The following is a 10,386-nucleotide window of genomic DNA, read 5'->3' on the forward strand; positions in this document are numbered from 1 at the left end:
ATCCACTGGGATATTTTTTCATGCTTCTTGTAAACACCTCCAAAGTTTAGTCTTAGAAGTTCATTGTATTTTCTGCTTCTGCCGATCCAAATCCAAATCCACTCAATGACTCATCGTCCAGAAAACCTCACTTATCTCAAGTGTCCAGTTTTGGTGTTCTAGGGCAAATTTTCTTCTTATTTGTCTATTTCCTTTTCAAATAGTGACTTTTTGACAGCTACACATCCCTTCAGACCCATAGCTTTGTGTTGTCTTCTTACAATGGAAATATTAACAAAAACACTTGTGGATTTTTTTCAGATCTGATGCGAGAGTGATAAAAACGTTAACTTCTATGGTGATGTCTACCAGGCCTTGCACGATTGTTAGGAGTCCCATTTTCTCTATATATTGTAGTAATTTTTGACTCCAGTTTTGGAAACTCTTGTTTTTCACCTATTTTCCTTTGACTTATATATTCCTAATGAAAGCAAATTCTCTTTATAGCTAATCTTATCAGAAATATCGCCTCTAGCCATTTCAGATGCACATGACAAAGACATGTGCAAGGCAGCTATGGTGTGTTTGGGTAGTTGTTTGAATGTTAGTGTCACTTTTAATAGAAAGTGTTCTAATATAATGTCAGTGACAGTTTTAGGATCAACTTGTGTTGGGAGGACACAGCTGTAACTTGTTTGATTGGAAGGATGGAAGACTTGGAGTGCCTGAAGGTTGCACAAAAGTAAAGAGTGGACAAATTAAATACTGATAGATTTGATATTATATTTAGTGTACTTTTCTGTCAAATATATGTTTCTTGCATTGTTTTCTGACACCAAAAACTAAATAATTTGCACTGAATGGCTGTGTTAACTGGAAATTAAATAAATGCAAGGGTGGTCTCTGACTTCTGCACAGTACTGTACAGTATATTGATATTTTCATGTATAGTAGATATGTTCACTTCATACCTCAACAATCCCGAATTGCCTTTTTCCTTAAACCAGTATCAGCATATTGATCCACATAAAATGATGCTTTAAGTATGGTATTTTGAAACTGAAAGTTGATAATACACTATTCATTTTTAGATTGATGCCAGTGTCCTGATGTTAATGACAGATGAACAGACGAGGAATTATTTGCCGTCTAATGGAGACAGATTGGCAGTGATGGGATATTGTAGGAGACATGAAAAGAGCCCAACAGTAGGAAATCAAAGCTTTTTGATAGACTGAAGTCAAAACTGAATAAAAGAAAAAAGTGTAAGCATCCAGAAAACATCACTCATCATCAAGAGGTGAACACACAGAGTTGGGCTGGATGCTGTATGATGAAGGAAAAGGAGGCTTTATCCAGGTGAGAACCAAAAAGGGTGGTGGAACACGAAAGTTAAGTGTTTCAAAGGACTGGAAAAAAAAGACCTCATAGCGGAGGCAATATGTTTGTTTTTCCCAGATGGAAAGAATGCAATATTTCTGAGTTTGAGGTGGATCTGACAAATTACCAAGGAGTTTCCTTAGATCAGGACAGTACAGTGGGAGCTCAATATGAAGCCTCAAAGTTAACTATCATGAGGTTCTATCTGTCAACCAAAAAGAAACATGACAGTAGTGGTGTGGAGACACAGCAAGAATCAAACACTGCAGGTCATTCACAGGAAAACACACAGGATTTTCCCTTTACAAACTCACAAATTGATTCACCATTGGAATTAGAAACATTAGATGTCATCTATGTTGGAAATACTGGAAATGATTTGAACTTAGGCAGTGATGACGTGGCACAATTTTATCCTGCAGATGTCACAGACGATTCTAGTTTAGCTCAACAAAGTTCTACCATGTTTACTGGGGAAAATATTGAGGATAGCATATCATTACAATTTTCAATGGAGACCTCTCTGAGATGGTACAACAAAATCTAGAAGACACTTTGCTTCTGGCACAAGAACTCAGGGAACCAGACAAAAAAATCCTTGTTGTCCAACGCAGCCAGATACTATCTGAGCTTATTGAACATTTCACTGATGAACACCTTTCATATACTCAATCAGAAATTCAAGTAAAGCTTTTACTACCAAATGGGCAATATGAGAATGGATATGATGATGGAGGCGTTCTCAGAGATTGCCTCTCTGACTTCTGGCTTGAATTCTATGAACAATGCACAACAAGCAGCACTTTCAAGATACCATTTCTCTGACATGACTATGGCAAGAAAAAGTGGCAGAGTATAGGTAAAATTATTTCTTTTGATTGGCAGAAAGAGAAGTGTTTGCCCATCAGGCTTGCTCCTGTAATCTTGCAACAGGCAGCTCTTGGATATGTGAAGAGTCATCTTGTTGACAATTTTCTAAAGTATGTCTCAGAATCTGACCGTTATACCTTGGAATGTTGTCGCAGAGACTTCAACAGTTCTGACCAAGATGAAATACTGGAAATCTTGGACAACTACAGCTGCCGAAGAGTGTCAAATGCACACAACATTGAACAAATTCTGCAAGAACTGGCTCACAAAACCCTTATTCAAGAGCCTGCTTATGTTATCGAACAGTGGGAAAGTGTACTCGCTCCCCTCAGCAAAGCCCTTCAGGAAATTGAAACTGTGTATGAAAACTTGCAGCCAACGGCAAGGAAAATCATACGGTCACTGAAGTTTCCCTGCACAATGAATGCACAGGAAAAGGAAATATCAAAGCATATTACAACATACCTGCAAGAGTGTGATGGAAGGAAACAGTCTCTGTTCCTGAGGTTCTGCACAGGCTCAGATCTCTTTCTTGGCAAGATTGTAACTGTTGACTTCACAGATATGCAAGGATTTGAAAGAAGACTTATGGCACATACATATGGCTTTTATTTGAGAGTGTCTATTCATTATGATAGCTATCCTGACTTCAGGTGTGAAATTAACAAAATTTTGGAAAGTAATATATGGGTAATGGACATAGTTTAGTATTTTAGTCTGTCAACCTACAGACTACCCAAATTAGACATTGTTCATATATTGAGTGAGAAACTTATGGATGTTTTTTCACCTTCAAAAAAGTATGGTGATGCAGTTTAATAAACACGTTCTTTTTTGAGCCATGTGCATTCTCTAAGCTACCAAGCACTTTTGTGCCAATGAACTCTGCTGCCATGTAGTGTATGATAATGTTACAACTTTTGCGTTGTATGTTATTTAGTCACAATATGGCAGCAGAGTTTATTTGCACAACAACTGGACAGTTCATGACAAAGATTAATTCTAAGTGCTCACTTTGGTCAGCACTTGATTTAGAATTAATCTTTGTCGTTAACTCTTCAGTTAGATGTTTCTTGGGGTCACGGTAACTTTGCAGAACCAAATTTTTTTTCATTTGTGTTTGACTAGTTTGGCTATTTGTGGATTTTGTCCGGCATTTTCATGAAACGTCAAGATTGTAGATGAGTTCAAATTCAATGAGTTCAAATGCATTGCATTTAGTGAATATTGTTTGTACTCTATTTTCATTGCATTTGGTGAAAGGAAATGAGAGAGGTGAGGTAATGTTATTGTCAAACATTTCATATAATGTTAGATAATGTTATTGTCAAATCAAAGTTGGGTTGGTTTTATGTGTGAACATTATCTATAGTCCATTAAAGATTGTTTACACTGTTTGCATCTTTTGGCACATTTACTTTCATTTGTTCCTTGTTTCATCCAATTTCACACTCAATGTTAAATCAGATCTAAAGACAACACATTAAAAGTGGTAACATCTGCTGTGGCATTTGAGAAAAATAAAACACCCTTATACCTAGATCCCACAATTATAAGTAGTTTATCTTATCCAGAGAGTGCAAAGGCCCCTATTCTCCTATTCCTACTCAAGGTCCAGCCCATTGAGGACCATTTCACGTAATCTTTAGTAAAGGTCAGTGATTTCAAACACATCATCCATTTAAACTGGGGGCAGCATACATCACTGAAGGTCGTCCACTGGGAGCGCGAGGGTTGTGGGCTGGCCTTATTCTGTGATTATTCCAGACAGTCGGCACTTCATTGAGCTCCTCCTACACAATAGAAATCAATTGTTTTAAAATAAGGTTTGCTAAATCACTTTATGGAACTCAAAGGAGAGATCTTTAATGGGTATAATAGTATAAAACAGTAGAATCAAAATCTGTAATGACAAGTGCTGTATGTTACATTTACCTGTATGGTGTTTTGGAAGCAAAACTGAATGAGTGATTTGTCGATGAAGGTGTCAACAAAATGCCCATCTTCTCTCAGCTGTTCAAAATGGTCCATCCAAAACTGACTGCACTGTGCTCTTAGTGTAGCCCACCAGCGTTCAATTCTCTGATTCCCAATGCTTGGGCCAAGAGTGACACATTCTGTGCTATCCTCATTCATTTCGCGCAGAAACTTTTGCATTACAGCAACGTGAGTGTTTTCGGTTCCATGATCAAGGCAATAATTCGTGGGCCATTATTGGTTTTGTATGCTTCTTACCAGATCATTTTTCTCGAGAAGCCATCAATGCACCCGTTGATGCATATCCCGTAAGGTTTTAAATTGTCATACCCATCAATATGCCACACATAGTTTGGTCCGCGGCTGTAATACTGCCGGCGTCTCAGGCGATTTTGCGCACGCAGATCTACTCCTCGCCCGTCCATAAGGCGTAGTAACTGACGGACAGTCTCTCTATCCTTTATTATCCCTGCCATCCAGCATTTCTGGTGCATCCACCGATAGCCATGATGTCGGCCAGAAGTCTGTAGCTGTTGGTGTATTCTGAGTTACTAAGTCGGAATTCTGAGGTACTAAGTCGCAATTCTGAGATGCTTAGTCGGAATTCTGAGTTGCTAAGTCACAATTCTGAGATACTAAGTCATAATTCTGAGTTACTAAGTCGGAATTCTGAGTTGCTAAGTCGCAATTCTGAGATACATGTACTAAGTCACAATTTTGAGTAACTAAGTCGCAATTCTGAGATACTAAGTCGCAATTCTGAGATACCATAGCACTTTTTTTTTTTTTACTCCCTGTCGGAAACGGGCTTCCATAGAAACGGGCTTCCATAGAATTGAAATAAAATTTTTACCTCTAATAAGACATTACTAACAATGACCACAAGGTGGAGATATTGACCTTACAAGTTAGGAAAGGCAAAGGTGTGTTAATGTAAAAGGAATAGAAATGCATTGAATTTGAAAAAATACTGTTTTTATTTCTAAATTAAAAAGAAAAACAGTTATGCTGTAGTGCGGTATCGCTGTTACCTTTCTGCTATTATTTGGTCTACTATGTAAAAGCTGCTTATGTTTTGGCAGTATGGAACTCTGAAGCACTCTGGAGTATGGAGCACTGTGCCCTTTGAGACACACCTGTGCATGTTGCATAAATTATCATTGCATTGTGCATTAGGGACTAAATATACTAAAAGTGATTTCACTTATGTTAACTAAAATTATTAGTTATTTTATGTGTTTTTAAAAAAGTCTAAATAAAATACATGCTTTTGTTTTTATTTATCTTGTACCATAGAACAGGAAAATCTTTGTAGTTCAAGCCCACAAAGTGTCCCAATGATGCAATACTTGATCTTAGGAAGATTATCATGGGAATATCAACATTGTTTTCCTCATAAAAATGCATTCCTTTCATTTTATTTTTTTTAAATAAATTCACATTATGTATAGTAGTGGCCTAGCACTGTTGAATACACAATTCAAATCAATAAAAATAAAATCACCAAACAGAGAACTGAAATAAATATTTTCCCTCAAAATAAGACATTACAAAAATTATTGTCCTTATAAGTTAGAAAAGGCAAAACTGAGAAAAGGTAAAAGAAATAGATAAATACCCACACATGATATAAAATATATCAATCACAAAGTATTGAGGCAGAGCCATGGGTTCACTGCAAACAATTCACTAAATACAGTTTTCTTGCTCATTTGACATGAACCAGAATTTGTAATTTCTTAAAAGACCTATCGTCCCGACTGAAGATTCACAGCAAAAATGTAAGCTCTAGTAAAACATAATAATTTTGGCCAGAAAGCACAGGTTTCTGTCAATGGGGACAGGGCTCAGTCTCCTAGACCTGTAAGCAGTACTATGCTACACACCTGTGTATGCTGGTTGCAGTGGGTCTAGGCTTGTGATCCTGTGGGTTGCTGTACTTCACAACACTATCTCTGGTGCATCTGGAGCTAAATCGTGATCCAGATTATTGCCCTGGGCATGTACCAGTAAATCACAGGTGCATATATGTATTTCACTGTGTTGAAGCTGGAGACACAGAATCACTGCAAACACGTCACTGAATACACTTTTCCTGCTCCTTTGACATGATCCAGAATTTGTCATTTCTTCAAAGACCTGTCAGCCAGACTGCAGATCTGCAGCCAAAATGTAAGCTCTATTAAAATATGATAATTCGTGAAACATGCACAGGATTGTCTCAAAGGGTGTCACAGTGCTCTATGTCAGACACCTGTAAGCAATACTTTCGGCATGCATTCAGCAATAGGAACTGAGTATACCAGAGGTAAGGTTTATTCCTTCAGGATTATGCTGATGAACTCCGCTTTTTGGCTTCCCTAGTCCCTGGAGTCCTGATGCCCTCATTCATCAGTTCAGTCGTGGGCTTTCCAATGAACTTAAGGATCACCTCGTTCAATTATCTCCCTACCCTGGAGGCTTTCATTTCACGAGTCTGAAATGAAATTGATTTAAGACTACAAGAACGTCAATCCAACCTCCAGTCCCACTTCCTCTCCATGGCCAGTGCCCTCTTTCTCCCCATATCCTCCGGGGTCTTACTTCCAGCAGCTCTTTCCAGGGGCGAATGTCAACGGTCTCTTCCGGCCTTCATTGATTCCAGTGCTGCAGGGAATTTCCTAGATATTGGACTCACCTCTTCTCTCAAGATCCCTCTGCAACTGATTGTTTCAACAAATGCCAAATGCATTACCCCACGGTTCAGCTCAGCATCAGCCTTACACTCCCTATAAAATGTGTCCCCTATTTTTCAATATTGTTTTTTCTCCTCAATTGATTTCTTCTTCTTCCGAAGGTGTCCTTTTTGGGATGACAGGTAAAAAGGAAAAGCTTTGTGATTTTGAACTGAGCCAGCACTGCCAGAATGTCATCATGGTCATTGCACACCACTTCACCCTTGTGCCACCATTGGGAATGGACCATATCATCTCCTCCCTGTCTCAGGCGATTGTTAGTAAGATGTAGACCCCTCTAGTTTTAGGACTTTTTTAATGTTAGTAATGTCATTGATGATGTTAAATCTTCATCTTGGGAATCCAGTTTCCAAAGAATTTTCAAAACGATGTAGTGCTGACTGAGCGGTCCGACACTGGTCACAGATAACAAGATCACATGGACTGTGGTGCTTTCCTGTAATCCAGAAAAATCAGAAAATTTGGCATATGTATGGCATAATTTCCAAAGTCAAGTGAAGTATGGACTTAAAATAGTCAAAAGATAAATAATCTTTATAGAGTATGTTATCTGTTTAATATATGTTTGGATTGTGATGAAACACTTTTCAAGACGGCCATAAACATATGCAGCATGTTTAAGACAGGAATCTCAGTTTAGTTACAAAAACTTTGGCTGATAATCTGTCTGAAATGTCCATTTTTACTGCATGTTATTTAAGGATAAGTACTAACTCATTGACATTCCGTTGATTAAAATAACACTTAACATTAATCACAAATGTATTATTCCAAATAAACTGTAGTAATCAAGAGAAATTAAGAAACAAAAACATAAAGCACTCTTCTGAGGATGCCAGACGCAAGTACAGATAGATATACTTACACATACAGTAGGGCCAATTTGACCAGAATCCATTTAACCACCCACCAATATATCTTCGGACTGATGGGTAGAAACCAGAGCCCCTGGAGGAAATCAAAGCAAACTATGCGATATTACAATTTTTCAGTTATTAAAACTATGTATACTATATACTTATACATATAATACTCATGTCTGAAATGCATAGAATGCTGACACTGATCTTTCATATGCAATGTTTTGCACAAAATCAGCAGCTGAACAGCAGTATGTGACATACCTTTATCCAGTGCCTTTCAGAGCAGAAACATAAATGTTCTTCCTCTATGGTCTGCTGTACTTTAGCTAGTCACATTTTGGCTGTGGCATGTGTACTCCTGGGAACCCTGGACTGTAATGAATATCAGGCATTATGTAAAAATTAATCATGTGAGCATATTATTGTGTTGAAGCCAAACACAAAGAATCACTTCTAAAATGTCAATTTAACTTCCAGCGTCTGAAAATGCTGTCCCATCACCCATCTTCTGACTTCTGGGTGTGTTAATAGATAAATGTCATTTTCTTTTTCCCATATGCTCTTCTCTGCATCATTAAGTACTTGTGGGTCATATCATGTACCTCCTGGCATCTTGACTGGCAGACGGCTGCTACTAAAAAGTAAAATAAATGATAAGATCTTCATATTAACATAAATGATAAGATCTGCATATATTTGTGTTGAAGACAAAAACAAAAGAATTCAACATCTATATGTTTTACACTTTACTGTAGCTTTTACAATATGACAATCTTGTCATATTTACAATCATCAATTGTTTTAGGTTGCTTAACTGATTATCTGGAGACACTTGTCCCAGTGAACAAAAATGACCTTTGTTTAAGAGACAACTTACATTTTTAAACATGATTTTAAAGATAAACATCTGAAAATGTGTTTTTAATCAAACTTCCAACTTCTTAATTATGTTATAAAATAGCAGAAAAGTTATTTAGTGTTTAACCTATTCAGAAAACTTCACTAAAAAGATTAAGGAATTGTTCTCTCAACTCATCTTCAATTCAATTCAATTTATTTTTTATATAGCACCTTTTACAACAAGGTTGCCCAAGGCACTTAAGAAAGCAAGTGACCATATATGTTGCGAATACAGAATAGAAAAGACCAGAAGACAACAGAGGAGAGAAACCAAAAACTCCTTAGTAAGGAGAAAAAAAACTCTAGGGTTTATAGAGGGTTAGGGCCCATATCATATCATCTTGTGCGTTCTGTTCTGGGTGAATACAAACGGTGTCGTTCATGAAGTGCAATCAGTGCAACATGGCTGGAGATGAGTGGCAGGCGGACTTTACAAAACAGCAGAAGCACATTAATATGATTTTGTTGAAGACACAATGAAAGAACAACTTCAAGAACTCCATTTGTTGCACTTTTCTATTGCTTTTACACTATGAGAAACCTGTCACATTTAAAAGCTGCAGTGGACTGAGGCTGCTTATCTGCTCCAATGCAGTAAATCCTTCAAGAATGTGACAGACTCTGCTGGGAAGTGACACCTGTTAGAGTGAAAAATGTCCTTTGTGTAAGTGACAGGTCTCTATTGATCATAAATCACAGCTCAGACATACATAAGAGCCACTATAGTTGATAATTGCCTCACAATTACAAAATCGACTGTGTGTTCTGAATTAATTTTTTTTTTTTCAATTAAACTATTTTCAACAGTTTATGGCTAAAATGAACATAAAATGCAGTCATTGTAGATAAGGTCTATGGCATCTTTTGAACTGCAATTAAAGTTCTAAAATATTCTTGTAAAGATAAGATACTTAAAATGTCTTTTTATCAAATGTCTAACTTCTTAAAGACGTTTTGAAATATCTCTGTAGTCCAAAAACAATTGCTGTAGTCCTTAGCCTTTTTTTAGAAACTTTCACTAAATGGCTTAAGGAATTGTTATCTAGACTCATTCTGTAGGCTCTGTTCTTGATGTCTTTCATGAAGTCCAGTCAGTCTCAGTTGATGTCTCTTCCCAAGCGGTTGCCCGTCTAATGCTGCTGAGAACTCCAGTGTCCGTTCTGGGAATGCTGGGCCATCATCAATCTTCTGACAATGAATATTGCCTTTGTCTGTAAATATTAAATTCATAAATCAACAATTACTTTAATACATCATCTAAAAAAGATTTTAGGGTTTGTTCAATTTAAAAGCAAATGTCTTACACTGAAAAAGATCCTTTGCATTGCTCCACTGACCATGAACTAATTTGAAAACTATGTTTTAAGTGGAGTGATAGCTCTTTTAAAACATTAAGATAAAGTCAACAGTTTTTCAAAAGTGGTGACAATTAGACCTCTTAATTCCAAAACTTTCAATAAGAATAAGAGCTGGGCAGATGTCTCACAGTGTTTTGTCTTGGGAATATTTGAGTGGGGTGGCTAATCAGCCTCTATGCTTGTTGTAACAGAAGAAACAAGGTTCTTGATCCCGAGATGAAGTGAAACAGATGAGTTTATTGCATGCAAGGAACAATAAAGCCGAAGTCTTGTTTCTCGCAAGAAACAACAAAACCGAAGTATTGTTCCATGTACTGTTACAAA

The 10,386-nt window shown here is 37.1% G+C and overlaps 1 pseudogene; it reads left to right on the forward strand.

Annotated features, from left to right (window-relative positions):
- The first annotated feature begins 873 nt into the window (after positions 1-873).
- On the forward strand, positions 874-2,175 carry LOC148641304 (uncharacterized; annotated as a pseudogene).
- Positions 2,176-10,386: the final 8,211 nt, after the last annotated feature.

The sequence above is a fragment of the Lepisosteus platostomus genome, chromosome 24 (assembly GCF_059453375.1).
Source record: "Lepisosteus platostomus isolate fLepPlt1 chromosome 24, fLepPlt1.hap1, whole genome shotgun sequence".
NCBI classification, from domain to species: Eukaryota; Metazoa; Chordata; class Actinopteri; order Semionotiformes; family Lepisosteidae; genus Lepisosteus; species Lepisosteus platostomus.